This window comes from Oreochromis niloticus, linkage group LG11, assembly GCF_001858045.2.
Source record: "Oreochromis niloticus isolate F11D_XX linkage group LG11, O_niloticus_UMD_NMBU, whole genome shotgun sequence".
In the NCBI taxonomy this organism is placed as follows: Eukaryota; Metazoa; Chordata; class Actinopteri; order Cichliformes; family Cichlidae; genus Oreochromis; species Oreochromis niloticus.
The window spans coordinates 28,206,057-28,231,794 of record NC_031976.2 but is presented as its reverse complement, the minus strand read 5'-3'; the positions used below and the strand labels follow the sequence as shown (position 1 = coordinate 28,231,794).

At 40.6% G+C, this 25,738-nt stretch overlaps 1 protein-coding gene across 1 annotated transcript in view; it reads left to right on the top strand.

Annotated features, from left to right (window-relative positions):
• The window catches only part of iglon5 (IgLON family member 5), a 110,590-nt gene that overhangs the window by 17,975 nt on the left and 66,877 nt on the right, over positions 1-25,738 (top strand). The gene's annotated exons all lie outside the window — the stretch shown is intronic.

The following is a 25,738-nucleotide window of genomic DNA, read 5'->3' as shown; positions in this document are numbered from 1 at the left end:
TCCTGTTTCACCCTTCTCCTAGTCTTTTCAGCACACCCTCATCCTTCCATCTCTTTACCCCCTGCCTCACATCCCACTCCTTTTCTCTGATTGGAATCTGGAAACCCATTTGCTGTCTTGCTCTCAGACCCAACTCAGGCCGTGTCAGGTAGTCTGCACACGTCCCCTTCAGTGCTTGTTCCCTCATTCCCCTCCCTCTCTCCTCCCTTTCCCTTTTTTCTCTCTTTTGCTCTCCGCTTTCGTCTTTATCCCCTCGCCGTCTGCTGCAGACTCTGTGGAGAATTTGCCCAAATTACCTGTCATACTGGCAGCTACGTGTAAATAAGCCCGGAAAGTATGTCGCTTTTTCTGTGTCCCACTCCCTCCCTCCTTCTCTCTCCCCTTCCCTCTCCCCACCTCTACGCTATCTTGTCTCACTTCAAACCAGCCTTCCCCTTCATTTCAATCCATCACATCTTTCCCCGATTTCTTTTTCTTTCTGTGGCCTCAACCTCAATCTTCCCTTCTTTCTTTTTTTGCATCTCCGCTCTCTCAGTTCTCCAACAGAACTATGGGGAGGCCGGGGTAGTCTTTGTGGTTCTTTCTAGTGGTGAAAATTAGTTTGTTGCTGGCTCTGTGGGAGGAATTGCATGCAGAGAAGCAGGCCATTGACTACCTGTCATTTAGCCTCTGGGCTTAGAGAATGAGAAATTTCAGCTTTTGGTCTGCTGTCCTGCTCCAAGCTGCTTTGGATGGTGGGGAGCTGGGGAGCAGAGTGTCTTGTCTGTACTCACCAAAGAAAAAACAGAGTTTTGTGTTATTTCACTTTCATGTGCTAAATTTATATGTACTTCATCCAATAAATCCTCATGCTCGTTACTTTCCTTTTTAACTATACCCATATACTTCGATATGTAATAGTGCTTTCAGCAAATCCCCATAATAGTCAAGATGGATGGAGGTGGAGGTGTGCCAGTGAGGCCAGGGCCAACCTCTAAGTTCAATTTCTGCGTTGGAAGGTGTAATCATCTTTCACCCAGGGGTTACAGGTGCAAAGACTGTGATTTGGAGTGAGGGAAGTGGAGGATGTTCCAGAGAAGTGGAAAGAGCGATAAGGGAGAGGACATGAAGAGAAGGGGTCCTTAAACCTTGTCCTGGTAACAGTGGCAGGCTATAGCAAGCCATTTTTTAAAAGTTTATGGAGACCCTCCCCCACCACATACATACACACATACAAATGCAGGCACACGTGCACACACTAACTATAAGCATGTATAGATGTTTGCTCTTGATAAATTAACAGAATTCTTGGTTATTTCTGGGCTTTTCAGAGTCTGATGGGAGCAAACACTTTTAAAGCCTGTCCTAATTCTAGGACAGTGGTTTTAAAACCTGGGCTACTTCTTTCATCACAGTCTACTGTGGGTTTAACATCTTTAGATTGATTTAATACTGGCCAGCAGAGCTGGAACTCACTGGGGTTTGCCTACACAAATCCAGGAAACCACCTCTGTTGCAGAAATTGAACACCTTTTTTTAGCTCTTATCCTGAAGTCCAAAAGCCCAATTTCAGTGTTCATTCAGTCTGGGATTTCACGCTGCGCCTCTCTTTGTCATCAGATAATTTATACATTTGTTCATCTTTTACACCTTTTGTGGAGGGCTATGAGTGTGAGGTGCTGGCAAAGGTTTGCAGAGATGATAGCACCTGTTAGCTAAAGGGGGCTCAATCATGAGCAGTCACGCACCACCTCACTATGATCCTGCCATGTGGGAAAGAGGGCAAGATATGCACACTGAGCCCAAGCTGTAATGGGGATGGAGTATAAGTTGTCTAATTGGGGATGGTCTGCAGGAGGAGGTGATAAAACATGGGCATTTTTGTTTTTGTTTTTTTGGTTTTTTTGTCTCTACGTGAATCTCAAAGGATATAAAACACCTTCTGAAGAAGCATACCAATACAAAATAACATATAACATTCCATAACATCATGCTAATCAATCTACGGTAGTATAATATGTGTATGGCTCACATTTATTAGGAAAGAAAACTAATGCTTCCTTTGAGTAAACTTTATTAACATTCCTGGTGTTATATACACCTCAGGGTGTTTTTTCCACATGTGGAGAAAAAACAGAACATGTAAGAGATAAAGGTGGATGAGCAAGTGTGGGGGGACATTCAAAGAAAACAACAGGTTCTATTTCCCTGGCGCACCACCTTTTATCTTTGCAGCTTTTTCTCAAAACCTTAAAAGATGACAGCGAATCTTAAAGGCAACACAAGGTATCAGGTGTTGTGAATTCCAACCTTCTGCACCTCCAGACTCACACACGCTGATAAAATCAGTGTGTTCCAGGCAGTGTCTTCAGATTTTTCTTTTGAGGCTAGCCTCTACCCATATTAGTCCAGTCCCTCTACTAGTTAGTCAGTCAGGAAGCCAGAGCCAGAGAAGCGCCAGAGAAGCAACAGAGAAGACGTTAAAAACTGACAGCAAACTGAGAGAGACCCCTTTGATCAGGGCAGCTCTGTGACTCCACACAGCCCTATTTACTCTGGTCTCCCTGACACACAGGACCCTCTTCCTCACTTCCTCTGTGGCCCACTGTTAGTCTGACAAGCTGACGCCAGGTTTGATTTCTCCCACGGTTACTATGCCAAAGAATATCCTTAGAACAAAAACCCAAACAAACATTTGCAAATTAAAAAAGAATACATGAAAATGTGGGAGCCCGTGAGGAAAAAAAAAAAATCTATCGGCATATTGTGCACCATTACGAGCGAAGAAGGAAACATGCTTTTCCTAATGAGCTCAGGATAAAATTCCCCTCCATGCCATGTTGGCTTTTCATGGCTTGATTTCACATCCATTTATCCGCCCCCTCACAGCAAATGGGCTTGAGAATTTATGCTTTTCTATGACAGTGGTGCTGTCAAAGCGAAAGGCTGCCTTTGGATGGAAGAAGAGATAATAAAAGGGGGTATACGACTGGATCAATACCACAGAACTCGTTTGTGTTCAGGCAGCAGCATAAAGGTGTAACAGAGATTGAGCCAGATGGCGAAAAGACATGCTCTAGTAAAGAAGTTTTGTAGGTTTAATTTTGTTTCCATTTCCTGAAAGAGTAATTCATGTCCAAACTGCCAGGACATCCTTGGCTTTTTTGAAAAAGCGCCGCATTATGTTTTACGCTCTGCTGGTGTTTGGTTCAGTGTCTCCTTTTTTTCCCCTCTCTGTTTGATCTTTTTTGTTTGTTTGTTTGTTTGTTTTCTTTTCATTCTTGTACGCAGGACACAGACAGTAAGGCGGAGCTGGATCACATACAGTTTTGGCTCTCCAAAGATGATTGAATTCCTAAGCCCATTTCCCTTCAGAAAGCGAATGAGGGACGGCAAAAATTATGCATCTCCCAGGCGCTGCAACAGTATCTTCTGCCTTTTCATTCTCTTTCCAATTTAACTGCGTAACAAAATCCCAAGTTCAGATTGAATGATATGACCTGCTTATTCACTCTTCCGTTGTACTTAATACAAGCAGAAGCATTTTTTTTCCCAAGCAGTGACACTAAAAACAAAACTTTTATTGGATTTTCTCCATAAATTAAATTTAAACTTTTTAAAAGGAAAGGGCTAAGAGACACAGGGGTTTTGAGACATTGATTTCTGCACATTTCCTTGATGGGAATGCTTTGCAGCTGTACAAATGAGAACATAATGGTATCCCCATGATGCATTCTTATTGGATTACTCCAGTTTACAGGAACGTGTCTGGTCTATATGTTGGCAGTGCAGTCAGAAGAGAGTACCTGAACGTTCTCGGATTGGGATTGATTCAGCACCTTGCATCCCTACAGCGCTTGTTACTTATCAGCATTTCCCCAACTACTAAATTATCTGGAAAACCCAGAGCAAATTAGCCCTAATATCCACTTTACGAGCTAGCCTGAGTGTTCGTTCAACAATGTCCAAGAAACGTGTCTTCCATGGTGACTCAAGGTTGAATTCTCAGAACTGTTGCAGCTGGCTACACCATTTAATGACTGTGAGTCTCCTAAGGAAAGTACATCTGCAAAGACTATTAGTCATACTCTTTTTTGTTTGTTTTTACAAATGACATATTAGAGCAATTTGAGTTGATGTGACTCCTGAAGTTAGTGGATATGTGCTGTAGCTCACTTGGAGACAAACCATAGCTTTCCTTTACTATTAAGAGGGACTGTGAATGTGCCACAGAGAATAGCTGGGGTCCTGTCAGCTTCTGTAAATTTTATTGGAAACAGAACTGAGTGCAAGTAAGAAGGGAGAAAGAGTGAAGGCATAAAGTGGGGTAAGATAGATGGGGAATAATACGAGTATTTGTTATAATGGAGACAAAAAGTCATGGCAGTGTCGAGAGAAAACACTTTGCTGATGACAGCAACGCTGAAGAGTATCGTTAGCCGTGGTGGGAAGTCGTGCAAATGAAAGTGAAAGGTGAAAAATGATTGGTGAAGGTAGATGGTCAGAGCAGCTGCACATTTTACAGTGATGATGAGAAAAAAGAGACTGGGAGAAGGTGACATACAGACACAGAGACATAAACCCGGCTCATGTATTATTGCTGAACATATTGACTAAGCTCGGAAGACAGGAAAAAAAGAGAATGACTGACTGCTGTGAAACCAGGTACTGATGGATGGGAGCAGTGGATGGCAGAATGACAATAGTGTTATTTAGACGAATGAGGCATTCAATCTTCTTCGTGAACAACATTGTTGAGACTAGTGAGCATTGAGTGCATTGCATATAGTTCATCCTAACTCTGTAAACAACGCCCTTTCAGAAATTTATAAGGGAGGATTTGTTACCCTTCTAGGTTAGAGGCAGATGATCTGTCGACAGAATGATTGCCACCAACACTCCCAGGGAGGGCAAAACGCATGTTTACCATTGCTGATTGTTTTTTGAATGACTAATACAGGCAAATACAAAATGGTTGTTGTCTGTACCACTTTCTCCCCACGGGCCACAACCTCTTACAGAGGCAATTAGAAACTGAGCAAAGACATAGATGTGCGAACGGAGGGAGCGGTACGTCTGGCTCCTTCTCCCCTTGGGGGAAAACCAGTGTCTGTGACCTTGAGCAAGGTATGCAATTATCAGTGAGTGAGCATGTGACAAGTGCAGCAGTTGCACTGAACAGAGTCTTATCAATGTGGGAGTCATCTCATCAAGCTGACATGCAGATAATAATATGACTGAAAGAGGAGAAAGACAAAATGTTTAGGGGGAACCGCTTTCGGCTCAGCACGTCTTTCTGCGAACGAGCTCTCGTCCTTGGCCTCATCCCGGGTTTACTTGTTCTCTGGGACTGTTTGTGTGTGTGTGTGCATGCAACATACCCAACAATGTGTTTTCATTCTGTTTGCATGCATCCCCATGCGAGTCTGTGCGTGAGTGATCTGTGGTTCGTGCCATCCCTCAGGTGTCTGATATCTGATCGTCTGGATTGATCGGCCCAAGGAGAGCGTGACATTCAGCTCGTACTATCATGCCACACGCTCACCCAACAAGAAGTCTGTGGAACAACAGTGGTGGTACAGCCCTTTGTTAAACGGAGTTAATTAAGTCTTTTCGAATCACATGTGAAAAAAGGGGAAAAGGACAGAGTAACTACTAGGAGTTATGTTAATTTCCCAGAAGAGGAGACCCTGTGGTGGGGCTTTCCACCGCTATGATGCAGTGTTGGGGGGGGGGTTCCCCTCATACTGCTGTAAGGTGAGTCCCCGGGGATGTCAGCTCCATCTTTAGACGAGACATAGAGGCTTTTAGTGCGGCTCCAGGCAGCGGTAGTACCCCTGCATGCACTGATCTCTCATCTCTTTATAAGGAATTGTCATCCATGACAATGTAATGCACCCAGGCATTTCTATAAGACATGGTGCCCTAAAGCCTAAACGTCAGAATGTCTATATGTCAAATGAAAGTTTCAGCATGTGTGGATTGTTGCTAATGGAATAATGGAATTTAATGGCCATGGTAAAGTGCATAGTACCTTTTAAATTCAGTGACTATATAACAGCTCTGACATCTCTGTATTTGCTTCCAGTGTGTTGAGAGCTTACAAATGCATATGCGTTTCTATAGTTGTGGAGCAAGAACCTTCTTTCCATGTTTAAGTCAAGAATTCAGTCTGTGTTGGATCCTGTTTTCCATCTCTTAGATTATTTTTATTTTTCATTTTATATGCTGTCTCTCTCTTTTGTTTTGTTTTGGGTTTTTGTTCGTTTGTTTTTTTTTGTTTTTTTTTTTGCTTTCTCATCTATTTAAAAAACTTTAAAGGAAATCTTCTTTTCTTTATTTTATTTATTTAAAAAAAAATCCAGTCTCACCCCTGCAGGTGGCCTTTATCTTTCAAGCTTGGGTCCTCTACCAGAGGCCTGGTAGCTTGAGGGACCTGCACGGTAACTTAGTTGTTTCTAGTACAGGAACAAGGATCTGGACAGGGATGCCATTTCTGGGATCTGCTTGTGCCACTCACCCAGTTTGGAGGTCACTGCCCCAAATGTTCCAGTTCCCACTGGAACGACTGTTACCTTCACCCTCCACATCTTCTACCGACCCTCACCTAGCCTTTGGCATTTCTCATGCTTCTTGTGTTCTTTCTTTCTGATGTTGCTGTTATTTGGTATAGCTGCATCATTACAGCCTTCTTCTGCTTGTCCACCACTACTATGTCCAGTTGGTTAACCATCATTAGTTTGTCTGTATCACAGGATCTTAACTTGGTCATTCTCAACTATCCTAGGAGCTGTGTCCTATTTTGACCTTAGGACTTCCAGGCCGTACTTGGCACAGATATTCCTGTATACTATGCCAACCACTTGGCGTTCCATGTATTTCCTGCCTGCTATCATCTTGCACCCTGCTGTTATATGCTGGATTGTCTCAGGGGCATCTTTACTCAGCCTACACCTAGGGTCTTGCCTGGTGTGTTAGATCCCAGCCACTATCAGTCTTGTGCTCAGGGCTTGTTCCTGTGCTGCCATGATTATTGCCTCCGGGCTGTCTTTCAGTCCAGCTTTGTCCGAACTGATGTTTTGTCCACTCCTGGCTTGCTTGATGTAATCCGTGTAGAGGAGGTGGCTTCTGATTCCTCCTTTCCGTAGTCGGTATCTGTAGCCAGTATTGTTAATGATCTGGCTGAGGGGTTCTGGCCTATTTAGAACAGTAGGGGGGACAGAGCATCTGCTTGGTAAGTCCCACGCTTCATGGTGACTTGTGCAATTGGCTTGAAATTGGCCTCTAATGTTGTCTTGTACATTCCCACTGAATTCATGATGAAGGCTCTTAGGGTCCTGTTGATCTTGTATAGTTCTAGGCATTCCAGGATGTTTGAGGCACTGAGTCATAGTTTACTTGTAGTCAATCCAGGCAGTTTACAGGTTGGTAAGTTTGGTCTTGGAATCTCAAGTTTGTTTATCTCTGTTTACTAATAGCTCTGGTATTTCTGCCAAATCCTTTCAAAGCCCTTGTATTGAGCAATGTGCCTGTTCATTTTAGCATCTATGATGCCTGACAGGACCTTCCATGCTGTGCTGATGTAGGTTTTTGGTCGGTAGTTGGACGGAACTTGGCCTTCTGAGGTCCTTGGGAATCAGAATTGTGCGGCCTTTGGTTAGCCATTATGGGTGTGTTTCATCCATTAGTAGATGGTTCATTTGTGCTGCCAGACGGTCATGGAGTGCAGTTAGCTTCTTTATCCAGTAGGTGTGAATCAGCTGCTGGGTAAGGAAGGTGATGGTTACTGGATCCTGATCAGGGGTTAGTTTTTCCATTCAATAAAAGGTGTTGTGGGCAATAATTTAAAAAAAAATCTAGTGGTAAAACTTCAAAACAAAACATATGATTCCATTAGTGATCAAATATGTAGAATATCTTTTTAAGACTCACAGTACATTAACGCTGAATGATATATCAAAGTTTGAACGCACAGTGCCAACATCTTTTTTTTAGCAACACAGTGTCAATCTATATTCTGTACCCTAGAAAAGAATCCACTTGTTATCCAGATGTTTCACACTGGGGAAACTTATTTCAAACTGAAAATTATGACAACTACTGGGGGACTGAAATTCTATATTAAGGGAAACCGTTTTACTTTCAGGACTAGAATAACTAAACTCCTTTCTTCATCAAGGTCTGTTGTCAAAAGAAAAGGTGGCGCAGCACAGTGCCAAATCTGCCCATGTCATGAAATGTGCCACTGGCATCAAATCAACCAGCGTAAATGAATAAATTTATAAAACACCTGAAATGTGGTCTTCAGTTTTTGGATAGTTGTTCTATACATTATTTGCAAATAATTACATGTATTTTAAATGTACACTTTTATGGAGCATACTCTTTTGAAAATAAGGATGTGCGCTTAATCGTACAAGACATTCTTGGACTTCTCAGGGTGTAGCAGAGGCCAAATAAACATAAATATTGTTTACATGTCTCTCAGATTATAACAAGGCTTTAAATACTACAGGAGCTTGCTTACTGGGAAGGAGCTAATTAGAAAGACGTGACATTTTAATGGAAAACAGTTACTGTCAAATAAAAGATCTGAGGATTTGTTTGTTTGATGGATCTATGCATCAGTTTTGTTGCTGGATTATAGTTTAACCTTGCCTCAAAGTAATTCTGCAGATGATTTCCTTACATTCAGTTGTTTGTCCACAATTAATGTTATATTAACTTTAAATTTCCTAAAATTTGATCAGAATGTTTTGGGAGAAAATTAAAAGAGAGGTGAAAAAGCAGAAAAATTGAGACCAAAAATAAATAAATAAAAAGAAAAGAAAACCGATTCAAGATTTAAAGGACAGGTTAAGTCAGAAAAGAGAAAAGTGATTAAAAATCAGTCTCTGACCTCACTGACAGGTAGAAAAGCAGGCTGGAAATAATGAGAAGGCAGAAAAACTTTTATGGTCTAACCTAATGATTTTTTTAAGACCTAATCTAAATCTAATCAAGTTCAAGACAGCATTGAAACCCCATAAAATACTTAACAAATGTGTTGGCAAAGGGCGCAGCTCTATGTAACAACTGCTATTTATTTATTGCTGAGGTTAGAGGGTATTTACATTAAAAGCTGATTAGTTACAGGAATAAAAGTAGCCAGTCCTAATAGTTTAGTTTATTTCACAAATCGCTTTGTGTATTTTAATTAAAAACACTGAAAATGACTATTGACAGTAAACTGTGTTTGAATTAAGTATGTTATTTTTTTCACCACAGCTCTGATTATGGGCTGAAGTGATATAATGTTCCTTTATGTGTAGTCTTTTCTGACGACAGATCTAACCCAGGCCATCAATTCAGTGAATAGTCTTTTCTTATGTGATCCACAGGGCCACTTTCTCAAAGCAGAGCAGTGGGACAAGCACGACAGCTCTCCCCATTCAGTCTTTTTTTTCTTCTTCTGTAAGTTCCCTCTTACAAAGCTTTCTCAGTAGCTGCCAATGGGGGAAAAGTTCTGCATCTGCATACACATGAAGACCTGTGCTCACATAGCATGACACTATAGATAATCGTCTTATGAAGATTTTTTTTTTTTTAATGAAGAGTCTAATTCTGTAAAAAAAAAAGAATTATTAGCTGTTATCAGAGAGCTCCAGTGGTGCTAGAAGTCACAGTGGATCCCTTTGGATCTAGATCAAGAGTCCTTCTAGTCGATGATCCCACAAGACATCATTAACATTAGCTTGGATATCTGGCTGCAGGGACAAATACTGTCTCTAATTCCATTTCCTGAGTAATTCCAAGTCATGAAAACCTCTTTAAAATGTGCAACCTAAGCTTGGCCATTATGGACTAAATTAGGTAATTCAAGGTTAGTAAAAGCAGACAAAGGATTTCATGGACAACTAATGAGACATTATTCAGTTTTTGTGTTCAGTTTTCCGTGTGCTTGTGCTGTTGTTGCTGCAGTGCCAATAGTATTTTTCTAGCTGGCATTGTCTTGATAGAGCTGACATCGTACTCTGCATTGTGCATTTCATCTGGCCAGCAGCCATGGTCATCAGTAGCAGTTATGCCTGTCTTTGATCATCAGCTGGGAGGGCAGTGCATCACACTTCACAGCACCTGGTTGCCTCACGCCCCCAGATATGATGCACCTACCACTCTTCCCTGCAGTCTGTTGTGTCCTTCCAAACTCCTTTAGCTAGTCCTGCACTCCAGATGTCCACCACAGCAAACAGGATGGAAGCGGGGGTGGGGGTATGGAAAAGCAATATTTTATAAACTGGAATTTGCTGAAAGAACCGATCAAAGACTCCCTTGCCTTTCTATTTAAATAATTCCCACTGTTTTTATTACTAAAAGCAGCAATGTCGCAAGGATGCACACTATGTATTTGTTGCAATTCTAATTAGTGACTCGAAGAAGGAGCCGAAGAAGCAGCAGGTTCAGAATGAGGTGAATAATTTTTGTGGCGAGGCAAACAGTTTGTCACACTATTAGACATGTGGCCTTTAGATGTACCCTTGCTGATGTAATTGCATATGTTTAAGTCACTACTTGTTTAGCTCCCAGAGATCAAATGCCTTGACCAACAGTTTCTTAATGCGTGTATTTTCTGAGGTCAGTGCCCCCTTTCTTCACCAGTCATTATATGCAGGGCATCTTCTAAACCTTTCATAATTTGCTAATGTAGCATTTCAGCTCTGAGGTCTGCTGTAATAACACATTTCTCTGAACGTTTAGCCTTATCCGGGGTTTTGCTCAGAAAGCACTATTAATGTTCCATTCCAATTTGTTATTGGTAAACACTGTGAAATTGCATGAGTCAACAGCTTCACTGAAGACCTGATTTGCATGAGTTTGCCTTTTGAAACAACATCCTCCCTCTTAAAGTATGTTTTAGTCGGTACCATCTGGTCCTTAGTTCAGTGCTGTATCACGCACTGAATAGTCAATCTTGCACCAAGAACGGAAGGTTTCAATTTTCTTCTCAATATATCCATTTGTAGCATTGAGCATCAAAAAAACAGAGTAAATTATATGATGTAGGACTGCATGTCATTTGCCGTGCTGAGTAAACCCTAATGACTATTTTGTGGATGGACTAACATTCGTCTTCCCTGTAGATCTCTGATTCCCGTCTTTAAGTTTTTCCTGTGAAGAGTGTTTATTTTTCTCATCTTGAAATGCCAGACAGTACAGACCATAAAATTCTCTGCTGCATAGCAGTTGCAGTGAATGTACCTAATGTGTATTTTTATCACGCCTTTGAAAATGGGTGACTGCCAAGTGGAAGGATAATAAGATGTGGAACGTGCGGGTGAATTTTAAAACAATTCCAATTTTGCCCTCCGTTTCCATTATCATAATCTTCAAAGATGCTTGTCTTGTTCATTTTGCTCATGACCCCGGCAAGTAAGTCATTGAATTTCCTGAAATAACTGCAAATAAGAGAGCCATCATTAAGATCCCCAGTGTGTAGGAGTGATAGGACAGCAGAGACTTCAGATATGAAAGGACATCCAGTTGATGGCTTTGCAAATGATCTGAACTCCACTCATGACATGAATGCAAATCTGTCAAGTTTTCCACTTCCTTCTGCAGTGCTGACTGACCCCCATAATTAGATGAGTGCTGAGAGATGTGTTCGGCTTGTGGCAGAGCTGATGTGAACGAGAATGTTTTTTACATAGTTTAAAGGTTGTAATACACAGGGCGACTCTGATAGTAACACTGTACCTTGAATAGACTCGCCACAGTGGTTTTAGTCTCGTAAGACTGCTTTACTGGGCTCTTTCTTTCCTGTTTGTTGCCAGCGCACTGCTGCCAAAAAATGGCTCCAGTAGGTATAGAGGATTTTTCCATATCAGTGGTAACAATATAACAGAGAGCCCTTTTTGATCATTAGATAAATATATCAGCCTTTTCAAAGCATCTGTGTTTAATGTCATCTTTACGCAGGCAGCCATACAAAAGCTTTACATAAGCTAACACTATCCAAAGATCCAAAGACTGCTTGCATCATACTAATGCAAACACCTGCTAATTAGTGCCACATAACATAATAAGAAAAATAAGCTCCTAGAAATTCACTCTCTAAAAAAGGGAAAATAGGAGCATAAATTTCTTAGAAATCCTGTTAGTGCAGTAAACCACACAGCAAACAATTTTATTTGCCAGGTAATTCGATTAAAAATGCTCCAAAAAGCACCAACACCTCAAACACAGTTTGAGAGGTCCAGTTCAGTGACTTGAATTGATACGGGTGACGCCAGGCAGACAGCTGCCGGCTACAGCTGCATCCTATTCACACTGCCCATAACTTTAAAATCACACCCCATACAGCTGAAGGAGTAAATTAGCTATAAAGCCTAAATCATTTTGGTACCGTGCTGTAAACGTATTTATATCTGCTGTAAAGTTGGGCGACATGGAAATCTATTTCAAGATTTACTCACTTTTGGAGCCAACGTCAGGAGGCCACTCGAGGAACTGCGGTTTCTGGAATATCTGCAAAGAGTTGGAAGGCTGGACTGCAGTGAGCACAAAGAAAACCTGGGAGCGGTTAAGGAAATAGAAAAGTGCATCTATACACAGAGTTTACTGTGCGTGAAAGCCAGGGGCAGGGGCATGAGGCATGACTATGGGAAGGTGAACAGATGACACCAAAACAAAGGATGCAAGACAAATAGAAATTGGCACACACAAGGTACAGAATTCACAAAATGATAAAAAGAACCTCAAGCCATTACAATTTTCAAACTTCTGGATATAAATTGGAAAATATATGCAATCATAGCATAATTAGATTAGATTAAAAAAGGATTGTGATTCTGACATTCAACATTCACGCTGTACCGATTCTGAAGCACCTCGAAGCAAACTTGTGATACGTGATGTACGCTTATATAAATAAAACTGATGTGAGCTGACTTCTTACCCACAGCTGTAGTGACCCAAAGCAAGAGCAATTATGAGACAGCCACAGAGGCCAAACAACACCAAAAAAAAAAGGGAAGCATGCAAACAGGAAAATCACAGAAGAGACAGAGATCATGAACAGACAGACAGCACTGAAAAGGACAACTGCTGGCCAGTATTGTAGCATAAAAGGCAGCCAGGCCTGCAGTAAACATGGGCAGAGGAGGGCTCAGCCTATCCAAATCAGACAGAGCTCTGAGGAGCTTTCTCAGAAGCAGCCACGTAACTTTGGAACAAATCACACCTGCTCCAAAACGTGTGTAAAAACGGTTGAGTCTTCCTCATATTTAAAGATAGTTGGATTTTGTTTTGTCTATACAAGTTTTATGGTATAAAAAAGTTTAAGAACTTTTTTTTTTCTTTTCCTATTTAGACTTTCCAATATTACTCAGGTTTTTTCCCCATCTGACATTTCTGCTACCTGGGGAAAACACAAGCGCCATCCTCTTGCTGTCTTTTTTGCGCAATTGAGCCTTCATTTCCCCTTTGAGATTTTGCTCCCAGTGGTAATAAAGTGTTGCATAATCAAAGCAGTGTATTATTCCCTAAAAGCAAGCCTTATGCCTATTCAGTAGCCAGCACATCCTTCATGTTAATTCCAGCATCACCAGTTTAAATTTTGGAAAACACTTTCTCCATCTAGAGGAGACCGTCTGTGATTGCTTTTGTCTTTCAGAACATTATGAGGAGATCATTAGGAAAGGATCATTTCAGACATCAAGTGGAACTGGCCAATGAACCAAACTGAAGCCATCCCACTTGGAGATGAATTAATGATAATAACCAATTCTAATTTTATATTTTTCGGTCTAATTTGCTGATTGTGTTGTTGTAATCTATGCACATGGCTTAAAACTCTTTTAGATGAACGAGACTGATTGAAAATCTATTTGATCAATCCCATGTTTTTATATTGACTCATTAGATTTAGTTATTTTCCTTGTGTAATGACATCTTTAGAGAATATAATCAGAAAAGTCAATATTGATATAAAACAGGATAGTAAAAACCTCTACAGATGCATTCCAGTGGGAGTGTGTTAATGATAATTGTATTGTTCAATTGCATTTTAACTAGTTTTTTTCCACCGCATGTCTTTATTCTCATGCTTAATAGCTGCGTGGTATCTGTCATTATTCATTTACATCATGACTTGTACATGTTACATATGAATTAGGACTACAGAGTTTTGTTTCTGTGGATAGGGAATTTTTGGTTGGCCCGGGGCTTCCATTGCACCGTTTTATGAGCTTCCACTGAAGTACACAAAGCCCCAAGGTGAGCTGGAGCATCCAATACTTGGCCTACTTTACTGAAGCATCCTTATTCTCCATTCCTCTACCAAACATTTCTCTTCTCTTAATGCAATATTATCAAAAATGTATTAAAATATACTCCTTATAGCTTCGTGTTTGAATAATTCTTGTGTTTTACTATTCGGTGAAAATTATCCTTGAGCTAACTTTAAAAAAAGTGTACCACTTTGATTTGCTGTTTAATGAAAAAAACCCTCTGAAATTTATATTTAAATAAGTTTTTTTTTCCTAAAATGAGCCGCTGACCATACTAATCATTTTCTGAGAAGTTTTCCATGAATATGGGAGCCGCTGTACAAAAGTTTGCTGCACTATGATGGTTAAAAAAGAGAAGAAACAGCAAGTTGTGATAAGCTGCGCAATAAATTATGCTTCTGGGTCTTTACTCTAATTAGCTACCATACTAGTTTCTGTTTTGAGAGTTGACTTTATTAGTCTTGTGAGTTATGGGTTGCTATTTTTTCACCATTTTAGTCTCAGTTAGAGATCATTCCAAATGATGCGAGTGAGAAATGTGTGCACATACCGTGCCACTGTGTAATACAGTATGCTCTCAATGTGTACGTTTGATCTTTTTGAGAAACTGTTTAATTGTGAAATGCAGCGATGAATGTCTAATTGTGCACATTACAGAACCGCACGGTGCTCCTCTAGGTCAGATGTGAGGTGCGCAGGGTTGAGGACACACATAATGGGAAATACGACTGTGCTGAGAAGCAGCTGCTGCACTTACACACAAAGTTCTGCTATAAGGCGTGCTGAATGGTAGTTTGGGATCAAGGGACACAGCAGGGGACAAAGAAAACTCTTGATTTGCTGTGTTAGAGAGCTTTACCAAGCACATTTCTACGTGGCACTGGAAAAAAGAAAAAAAACAAAGCTGAAAGTGGTGGAAAGAGAAATGCAGTGCAGCACTTTGATCCATTTTCAGGTTTGTCGCGGCCACATGGCGCTACGGTAATACAAATTGCCATAGCGTTACAGTAAATAAATAAAATTTTTAAAAAAACAAAGTCGCAAGACCACATTTGAGGTTATAGGATTGTAATTTAACTCAATATTCACACAGAGGACAAGGTAACAAGCATAAAATCCCCTACACCTGGCTGTGGCGCGTGTCCAAGTGGCTGTCGGCAGCGTGGAGCCAGCAGCAGGCCTAAGGACTAAAGTGACATGCTACATGCTTTTTTTCCTCTGCTGGTGCTTCTCCCTTTGAGACTTATTGTTTTATTCTGTCACTTATTCGCCTCATGACCGCCCTAATCTAATGCAATTTAAGCCACTTACATTTTTCATACAGTGCGCATTAGCGACTTAGTACTGCCTCAATGGACCAGGTTAAGGACCTTCCTGAAGGGCAATGTCATTGTTACATGCTCCCTCATCTTGGGTTTTATCTGTTGTCTTGTACATTTTTTCTTTACTGTTCTTTCTCCACCCTAGTGTGGCGTGGATGCAAGGGCTCCTTCATGCTGGGGTTCCTCAATGGGTGGCTTAAAACCCATTTGCAGGCTTGAATGGCCTGGTTCTGCTCCAAAACACAACCTTTTGTTTTCGTGACATTTTTTTTCCCTTGTTTTGACTGGACAGTATATAACACTGCATGAGAGGAAAGGCCCAGAGTGTGGTGGTATGGGAAAATAAAGAAGAAACATAAATCTCTCAGTGGCTCCCCTAAGCCAGAGCATAGTGAGCAAATGACAGAGTTGTGGCTTAACGTTAACATGACATGCACGGATAGAACAGAGACATTAAATTTTACGCGTGTTAGCCTTTATTTGTGTGTTTTTATGAACGTGTTCAGCCCTGATGTGCATATTCAACCTTGTAAGGAGACCCTCCCTTTGCTCACCTAATACAGCTTGTTAACTTATGCTGTGGCAGTCCAAGGGCAGAGCTTATTTTGCATTCAATATTCTCGATTACATAATAGTTATGTTTTACTTATGAAGCTGTGTACAGCCCAGGTGAGATAAATCCATCAGGGACAAGACATGGAGCAGAAAACAGATGTTATCTGGGGCTTTAAATATTAATAAATAAAAGAGTGCACTTGTTAATGTTGGTTGCAAAGATGTTAATGGCCTTGCACTCCACCACTCTTTTGCCCTCTCGCTTTGGTGCATTTCTGCTTTGCTTCCTTCATCTTCCATCCCATTGGTCTATCACGCCATCGTGGAGGTTGTCAGAGATGGAGGAGAGTAGTCTGGCTATAGAAACTCACATCGATCTGCTTGCCCGCAGTCCACACCCAAACCTGCTGACTCCCAGCAGAAAATAAAGGGAGACAAAAAAAAGTCAACCTTCAGCTCTTTTTATCCTTCTCCACCCTTCCATTATCACAACCATCGACAATACAGGTCACTCTCACACTTTTTTTGGTCCTTCTTCCTTCCCTGTGATCATACCATGCCATTTTCTGTCACAACAACACCATCCTTACATCAGATGTGATTTTCCCCTCTGTTTGCTCTCCTGTTAAGCATTTTTTTTTTCATTCTAAGATCCAATTTTCCAATTCTCCTAACCGTCTCTCATATTTCTACCTCTCATCCATCTATCTTTCACCCTCTCTTTGCATCCTCTCTGTTCTGCTTCCCCCTGCACATCTATTGCTCTGAGTACACAAACACAGATGATGAAACACACACATATGCTTGCATGTACACACACACACACACACACACATACACACACACTTCCATTTCTCTCCACTTCTGCCCCCCACCCCTGCTGTTTGCAGCCCATATTGGAGGCTCAGTCATAGGGGATTAGCCACAGACTTGATCAGAGTCTCAGTGGTTGCCAAGGTTGAATCTGTGTGGCATGAAGATTTACACCAGACACTTAATAACACACATGTTAAGGCCTTGATCTTGATGTCTGTTTCTTAGCTTTACAGGGCAGGCTGGACTGCTCATTGTGTGCTTTGAAATTAGCTTTCTGAAGACATGAAAGGTCCATGCTGTACAAATTTTCTCTACACCACCAAATACAGCATTTCAACCTGAATACGTTTTGGCGTGCATCATCTATCTGATCCCATCAGTTTTACCTTCTGCCCTCTAGGTGTCACATTATCCCGAAGAGAAGATGGAAGTTCCAAAAATATTCACTACAAATGAAATTCCTGTAATAAATAAAAGAGGCGCATATCTAACAGATTTATTAATGGATTAAAATGAAACAAATGAAGGTGTTTTTTGAAGATCATAACACTTTGTACCCTTGGATTTTTGGACATATTAAATGACGAGTTTCGAATAATTATTTTTTTCATTCAAAATGGATAACACTTTGGAAAAGAACTCTTCAAATATTAACCGATCGAGGATTTCAAAGAGAAAGCGCAAAATTTCTTTTTCATGAGCCCACTGCTGTGCGGTCGTGTGCACATGTGTCCTAGAAGATCTCTCATTCTTTTTCTCTCTCAGAAAAAAAGGTATGATATGAAATTCTTTGAAAATAACTTTTGCTGAAATTTTCTTGATTGGTGAGATGAAATGCTGTTTTTTTTTTTTTTAATCAATCACCATTTTGAGCTGTTAAAAGACTGTCAAAACACCTCGATGATGGCTGCTGTGTCCAGTGCTTGAGCATTAATTCAGAGCCCTTGTGATTTAACACATTGCATATTCACTATCCAATAAGCATGGCAGGAGTACATTATATATTCAGTTTTCCATCATACAGCTCTAATTTATAGAACATTTTCATCAAAGCCTGAGCCAAGCTGCTGGATCAATGGGCGTCATGTCTCCTGATTTAGATTGATACTGGACGACAGGAGAATCAGTAACAATTCAGCTCGCGTCTGTTTACAGTTTGGTATGCAGCCATGCTATTACGATACAGCGGCTGCCAATGAGTTGACAGTCAGGAGGCTAAGAGCTTCCCCTCTCTCTACTGTGATAAGACAGATCTGATCCGCTCCTTCGCTTGGCTGATGTCAGCAGTATCATTAGAATAAATGAATCACCATATTGCACTGTCTCTGCTTCTTCGCTTCATGCATACAAGAGGAGGAGGCTATTGGCAGAAACCTGTGTACACGCTCTGCTATTTTGCTTTTCATTTATTGACCTCTGTGCAAGAACACATGCGTTTGAGCTGTCCAAATCCAGTCAAAAAAACCCTGTTTATTTACACAAATGAGTGTCCATGTTCCTCGTTAGTTCTCCAAACGAGGACTTAATTAGTTAATTGGCTTGTTACGCCAATTGCTCCCAGGGCAGCCGGTGTGGGTTGGCTGTCATTCATAGGAGTCTTCAACACGCAGTAATAGAGGAGGAGCTCTCCAGACCAATGTGAGACAAGGAGGCAAGCAACAGGGGGAAGCACCGTGAGAAAAATGTGGTAGTTGCTAGCTGATTTAATAAAGTGTGGCAGTTCAGTGGCTCGACATTCCAGAGTGGGATGCTTGCAATCTCTCAGTCTGCTCTCAATTTCACAGCAGAACAGTGGGTGAGGGGTGACTTTCAATTAGCAGAATGAGCTTAATTAATCAGTGAGGAGGTGATCTGTAATGGGGACCAGCGGCACGGCGTGCTCATCACCGTGACAGGGTGAGAGGTTTTGCTGGTTCCGTCGACATGTTGTGGTGACCTTTACTGCTGCAGATGGGGACCTGCAAAGTGCACACATGACAGCCTAGAATCACTCTCATCCTCATTACTGAGCAATATGGTTGAAGTTTCGTTCGCTGTCATACATATTGCAAGTAACCTATGCATGACGCCATTGTCAGCTACAAGGTTTGGCACGTGAAGGCAATACTCTGCGTAGATTTTGACTCGTCATCGTCTACTTGCTGTATACCTCATATAATGGAGGAGAGAGCTGTAAACATTTCTGATTAAATGAAGAGTGGTCATTTCAAGGGACCAAAGAACCAGTTTTATTATAAAAGCAGTTATTCAACTTAAATGTGTGAAATTATGTTCAGTCACAATAAAGGAAGCATAATATTAGCATAATGGTGATATTTTACTACAAGAAGTGGGTGCAGGTACTCTTCTCCCAAGTCACACCAAGTTGACTTACATAAACATAATTCACGAATATGGCTGGAACAGAAGAAAATGCTAATGGTTTTTGAAAAGTTTGTAGATTTTTGTGATGCCCTAAATTATTTTGGCTGTGAGTCGGTCAAAAATAAAGACAAGCAACGTTGACTGTGTTACGACTGCTGTCATAATGTTGTCTCATATGCAAATCTCAGTGTGCAGGTGCCTCTCCGTGATTGGCGAATCTAGACGATGGATCATACAGATTGGCTAACTTATATGATGACACCACCATGGACGGGCAGTCATTCGTCCTCGTGTCATCCCAACCAGCAGACCTTTTGGAGCATACCCAACTCTCTTCACCTTAATCAGGAGTTTTTAGGGTTGGGCCGGCTTTTTGTTTGATTATAGTTTTCTCCTGTTTTTCTCAGTTAGGGATGCAAGTTCTGTCATTTGGTTTGATTCTTTTGGTTCGGTAAGTCTGGTAAATCCTTGAACTCCTTTTGTTTGTTGGTTTGGCATTAGGTCCGCCCCGAAGTTATAACCAGCTCCTTCTTTTGTGTCAAATAACCTAACAAAGCAACATACTGTAAATAAATTATTATCAAACTACCAATTGTGTGATGTGGCTGCTTGGGGTCTGATGAGGATGGATCACCCTTATGTTGTGGACTGGCCACCCCTAGACGGGCCATAACAGATTTTTGATTTTGGTAACAGCCCATGGAAGTCAAAGACTACACCTCATTTTAATTTCTCCAATTTCACCTTCAAAACCATCTTCTCATGTATCTCCAGACCACTGACAGCACAGCTTCTGTTTTATATCACTCTTTAGAAATCTCATCACGGCCACTTTTACTGTGCCCTCGGCAACTTCACTATGAACATCAAAACTGAGGAAACAGAGCAAGCAACAACTTTTCAAAGTGACCTGAAGTAGGCATGATCAGTGGGAACTAGAGCCTGCTCATTAAAGCACTGTGAATTCATCCCCCAGGACTTGCCGATGCAAGTTTTACTGCTGTGTCCTGAGGTGTCTGGAGGAGAACAGTGCCTTTATTTTGTGGCTCACAGCACACCGAAAATGTAGGAGGATACAGCCACACCAACACAAGCGCCACCTGCTTTACTCGCAAGTCTTGCCTCCTGTGATTTTATCCATTTCCTCATGGCTAAAATCAAGTTGTAGGGTTGCTGTTTTGACTCACTGGTGTTGATCTGGAAGCATAAGTGCAAGGGGAGCAAACAAGACTTCCAGGGAGTAATCTAAAAAGTAACAGGGAAAAAGGGGAAGTCGTCCAAAATCGCATATGGCCTTTGATTTTTATGGGCCAATTAATTCCTGTAATTTTTTTGCCTCTCAAGTTAAGTAGTCTAATGCAGTAAAGGAGGTTTTTTTGGCTTTAGATGATGCAGTGGGCCTCAGCTGTGAAAATTTCAACTCAGATGAGCTTCATAATACCTTCTGTGCTCCTCACTGTGCTGTGACGCAACAGACTAATTGGCCTGATGTGTGAATTTGCAAGGTCACATTAATACAATGTAGAGGTATGCTGGAGCATGAACCTATTTACGCATGAGTAAATATACGTGGAGAGCTCGTTTGCTGCGTGAGTTTGCTTGCTTCATATGTATGAGGTGTGTACATGAGTTACGGGGAACGGCGTGGGTGTTGATGGTGCATTCGCATTGGCAGTGGACTCGACAGATCTTCCTCTTAAGGCTAAAATGTTTGCACTTGACTAAAAGCAGAACACCCACATGCAACCAGGCTTTTCATAACTAGCTGGCTGTTATACAAGTTGAATGCTGATGCTACAGCTCCATGGGATCTCTCCGTTTTTTCTTTTTTCTGCCTTTTCTCCGTCATGATAACTGCATCATAGATCGCTTCAGAAGCAAAGTTTCACAAATGATGTTACAAGGGTGCAAATTATTGTCAAATCCATTTGCTTTCTATTCATCACCGTAGCATTGTGTTTTGTTTAATTGACTGTGAACCTGCTGGTGTGCATCCAGCTCGTGTTCAACAGACGCCAGGCCTTACAAATGAGTCTGGGGGGAAATAAGAGGAGGCAGCAAATTAGCCAATTCGCATGCATGTCAGAGTGTTGAATTTAGGGTGACGGTGGTATGATGGACTTGATAGACAGCAGGAACAATGTGAAAACACCAACAACTGTGAGAAGGTCTACTGCTGCATATTTTCTTCTTCACTGGCACAGAAGAGCATTGTAAAGAGGTTTGTGCTCCTCTTCTCCATGTTCTGCACAGTCGCTCTCATGCTGTATAGACTACTAATTACTGAAGTACATGCACATAAAAACATTATTTTCTCCTCATTCCTGTTGCATTTAAATTTATGCCTTTGTACCAGATCCATTCACTGGAGGTGAACATTTGTGACACTGAAATTAATTTGCAAGACTACTGCATGGTGAATAAATGCTGAGCCAGAAACAAGCAAATGAAAACACACCATATGAGCCAGTTCGGATGTATATGATTTCCTTGATTTGCCAGACAAAGTCTCTGTATGACTTTGAAAAGTCAACCAGTGACATGGAGTGGCAAAGAGATCACAGATCACAGGATTTAATTGCCACTGAAGGGTCAATATGAGCTTGTGGAGTGTGTCTGTGTGTGTGTGTGTGTGTGTGTGTGTGTCTGTGTGTGTGTGTGTGTGTGTGTGTGTGTGTGTGTGTGTGTGTGTGTGTGTCTGTGTGTGTGTGTGTGTGTGTGTGTGTGTGAAAGAGAAGGACAGTAAGATGGAGTCTAACGGAAAGTGAGTGGCATCTTCCTCCTACTTGCTTTCTGTTTTAGCTCTTATCACATCAAATGTCCTATCACTTTAACATCAATTTGTCACTCTCTCCACAGCACAACTCCAGGGCCTCTTTCATTAGCTGCTATTTTCAGTTGCGGCCCTTGTTTTTTTTTCTTTTTTAAATTATACTTATTTATGCATTATGAAGCTGTCAACTTTAAGAATTCTGTCAGGATCTCATCCACATTTGACCCTTTCTCCAGAAGGTCTTTAGTGGTGTGCAGTCATGCGTCGGCTTGGTCTTACCGGCTGTCGCTCATATTGACTTTTTTTTTAATATCCTCACACTAACCATTGGGCCACCAGGCATTTTTAGGCCTCCATCAAATGAAAGTGAGAGTTGATATTCCTGTCTGAGTGACATTTAAACTTGTGCAACTTGATATGCTAGCATTGGACCTCTTGTTACAGTGAGGGCTGCAGCCTACCACTTCAGGACTCATGTTTTCTGGAAGTCGTATAAGTAGCCTAGGCTGTTCGGATAATTAGCAAATTGAGTGGTTTCTCTATATAAGTCAGTAAGCCCATCATGTTCGCCTCCTAGCAGGCTGACACTGACAGGCATGCATTTAATAACTATAATTAGCGATACCCCCTATTCCCTCATTCTGACAAGAGTTCATCTGTATGCAGAAAGGATTGTTGTGTCAAGATTTATGTCCAAGCTAATGTATTTCTTTGCTGTATAGGAAATCCCCATTATCCATATAACTATGGTGATTCTTATCATAGCAGCACTGCTTCCATTCAGTTTTGTGACAGATTAGCTAATAATTACACAGCAGGGCTAATTATCTACTGTAATTGTTATGAATATTGTAGTATCAATAACTTTTAACTCCCGACTTTTGACTTTCAGAAACACGTGTACACCGCAGCTGTTACTGCAACAAATCAATACAATGAAACATTTTTTTAGACCTGCTGTAAGAAAATGTGAAGTTGACCTTGATTTTTGTCATAAAATTTTAAACCATTCACTAGGCCAGTATGGGAAATCCACCCCATAAAGCTTACGTCAAGTGATATGTTGAGTGGGGATTCCCCTCCTAAGTAGAAAGTTAATGTAGGAAAATGTTAAAATTTAGTCCACAAAAGTCCATTTTCAACATTTTAGGGGCTCATTTTAATTATACAGCTAAAATGCACTGTATGTTATTAGGTTTCATTTGTTGATACAGCTGGATAGGTTTCTTCTGAGGACAATTACTGGATATTACTGGTATTTTTTTTTCTACAGAGCAATTCACCACCTGGCATCAAAGTCTACTCCAATATCAGCGCCTCCTGCACCAACCCAAGCTGTGCCAAGAACTCATTAGAACTTCCACTGAGTAAAAATGAGCATCTTGGGACAGAGGGAATGGGGAGTAAGCAATACCACTGACTTTCAAGAATTCCAGCAAGTGCATCCTACAAATCCATACAGAATAAGGATTTTCAGCACAGGTGGAACTGGATCAGTCACTCTGGATTGGAAGAACAATTCACAAGGGAATATGTGCCGACCCTGTATGGTGGTATAGGCTTAATGCATTGATTAGCAGAAACGAAAAGGGAGCATCAAAGGCAGGGACAGCATCATGCACCAGTCTTGATGTGTGAGCTTTAGACTTCATAGCTTTATAGTAATTAAAAAAAAATTGGACAGAATCAAATTTAAGCTCACCAACCATGTTTTTGTAGCTATCTTGTGAATCAGTGATTCATATCATTTTTTTTAAAGTTGCTTATGCTTTTCCTTATATCCTTCCATATATATTTACTATTTCCAAAGTGTGATGCTCAACATGGCCAGAGTTTTAAATAATGAGATCAGTGGATGTATAAATAATCTCTGTGAGCCAAAGGTTCAGGCTTCACATTGCTGCAAAAGTTCAGTTTCCAGTGCTTGGTTTTGAATCTATATAATGTCAAAAAGAGGGTATCACAATATCAATAACCTGACCTCATTATGACCATATCATGATTATCTCAGGCTGTGAGCTGAGACTGGAGCTCCACCTACCAACTCTGTCTGAGTCAGAAAGTTTTTCCACCACTCTGCAGCGGATTATTCGATAACTCTTGGAGGTTGGCCAAAAATGCTTTTTGATGGTGTAGAAAAGTTCAATTTGATTGCGTCTCTTAAAAATGAATGTTCAGGACAACACTAGATACACTTTCTTTTTTCATTCCACCAACAGCCTTTTTCTTACCCAGCCCAGTGTGAAGCTAGTCCAGGCTAATGATAGAATACAAGGCTCTTCCATCTGTAGCTGAAGGACAATATGGAGAGACAGAACTCAAATGACACTAACATTATTCACTGTGTGTGCCCCTGATTTGATATTTGGTCAAAATGGCTTCTCACCACATCTTCTATGAAGCCAATGGTTGTATTTGCAATTTAGCTAACATCATTTTTAAAAATGTTGTTGTTTTTATGTTGTTTTTTTGGCACATTGAAATCTACAGCAAAGTTTGAACATGAATATGTAAAAACTATTAAACATGAAAGCCTAAAATTTTCACTGGTCTTTCTTGCTATCAAAGTAAATTAGGATGTATGTAATATGGGACATATACATGAAAAAACTGATGAGTATTGGCTAGTTAAACTGTAGGAAAAAAGTCCAGCATCCCCTCAAAGTCAAATATTTGAGCACACACTAATAAAAACAAAGCTGCAAAGTGCAAAGGACAATTACTGACTATTTAGATTTACATGCCAATTAGTTTTCATGATATAAAAAAAATAATAATAATAATAATAGGGGGTTAGGGTTAATTAAACAAAAGGTCAATCGACAGGTCAATCTGGACAGTCCAGAATTTTGTTCTGTTGGGGTTAGATTATCTACTGATATTTTTGCTCTTATGGTACAGCTTGTGATATTTGTTCAATCCAACATGGAAGCTAAATGAAAATTGCATTTTCTTCATTTTTGCGACTACAAATTTACTGCTAAATAGTATTCTGTGTTGTAGTTTAGCAATATTGTGAAATATAACTATATATTATTCAGAAATGGCCAGTATTTGCTCGTCGCAATGTAAAGTTTTTTTTTATTAGTGTGTGATCAAATATGTGACTTTACAGGCCTGCCTGAATGTTTTTTCACATTTTAATTACCTAATGCGCAGACATCTTTCGATGGATCTGTCCCATATTATTAATCTCCGTTCTATATGATGGTAATAATGGACAGAGAAAATGTCGGGCTTTTATCTTTAATAGTCTTTGAGATAGTAGCGTTCAAACATTGCCATAGATTTCAATGTGCAAAAAAAAAAGGGCATGAAAGTAGGTTGATGGACCATTTTTCCCCAAAAAAATATATGTTCTAAAAAGTAGTTAATATGTGATGCTAAAATTTCACAGTGATCATTATAAATGTTCAGATTTTCTACCATAAATTTCTTATGCAACTCAGACACGGTCAACCAGAAGGCTCGGTTGATTTGAGACAGAATGACTCGTGTGTAAAAGTTATTGTTCATGGACTTAATACGCAGACATTTGACAACAGCAGAATAATACTTTACTGGCTATGTTATCGTTGGTTTTTCTTGACAGAAGACATCTTCAGTCATCATTTTATTACATTTCCCTCATAGACACCTTTTTAACAATAAAAAGAGCTAGA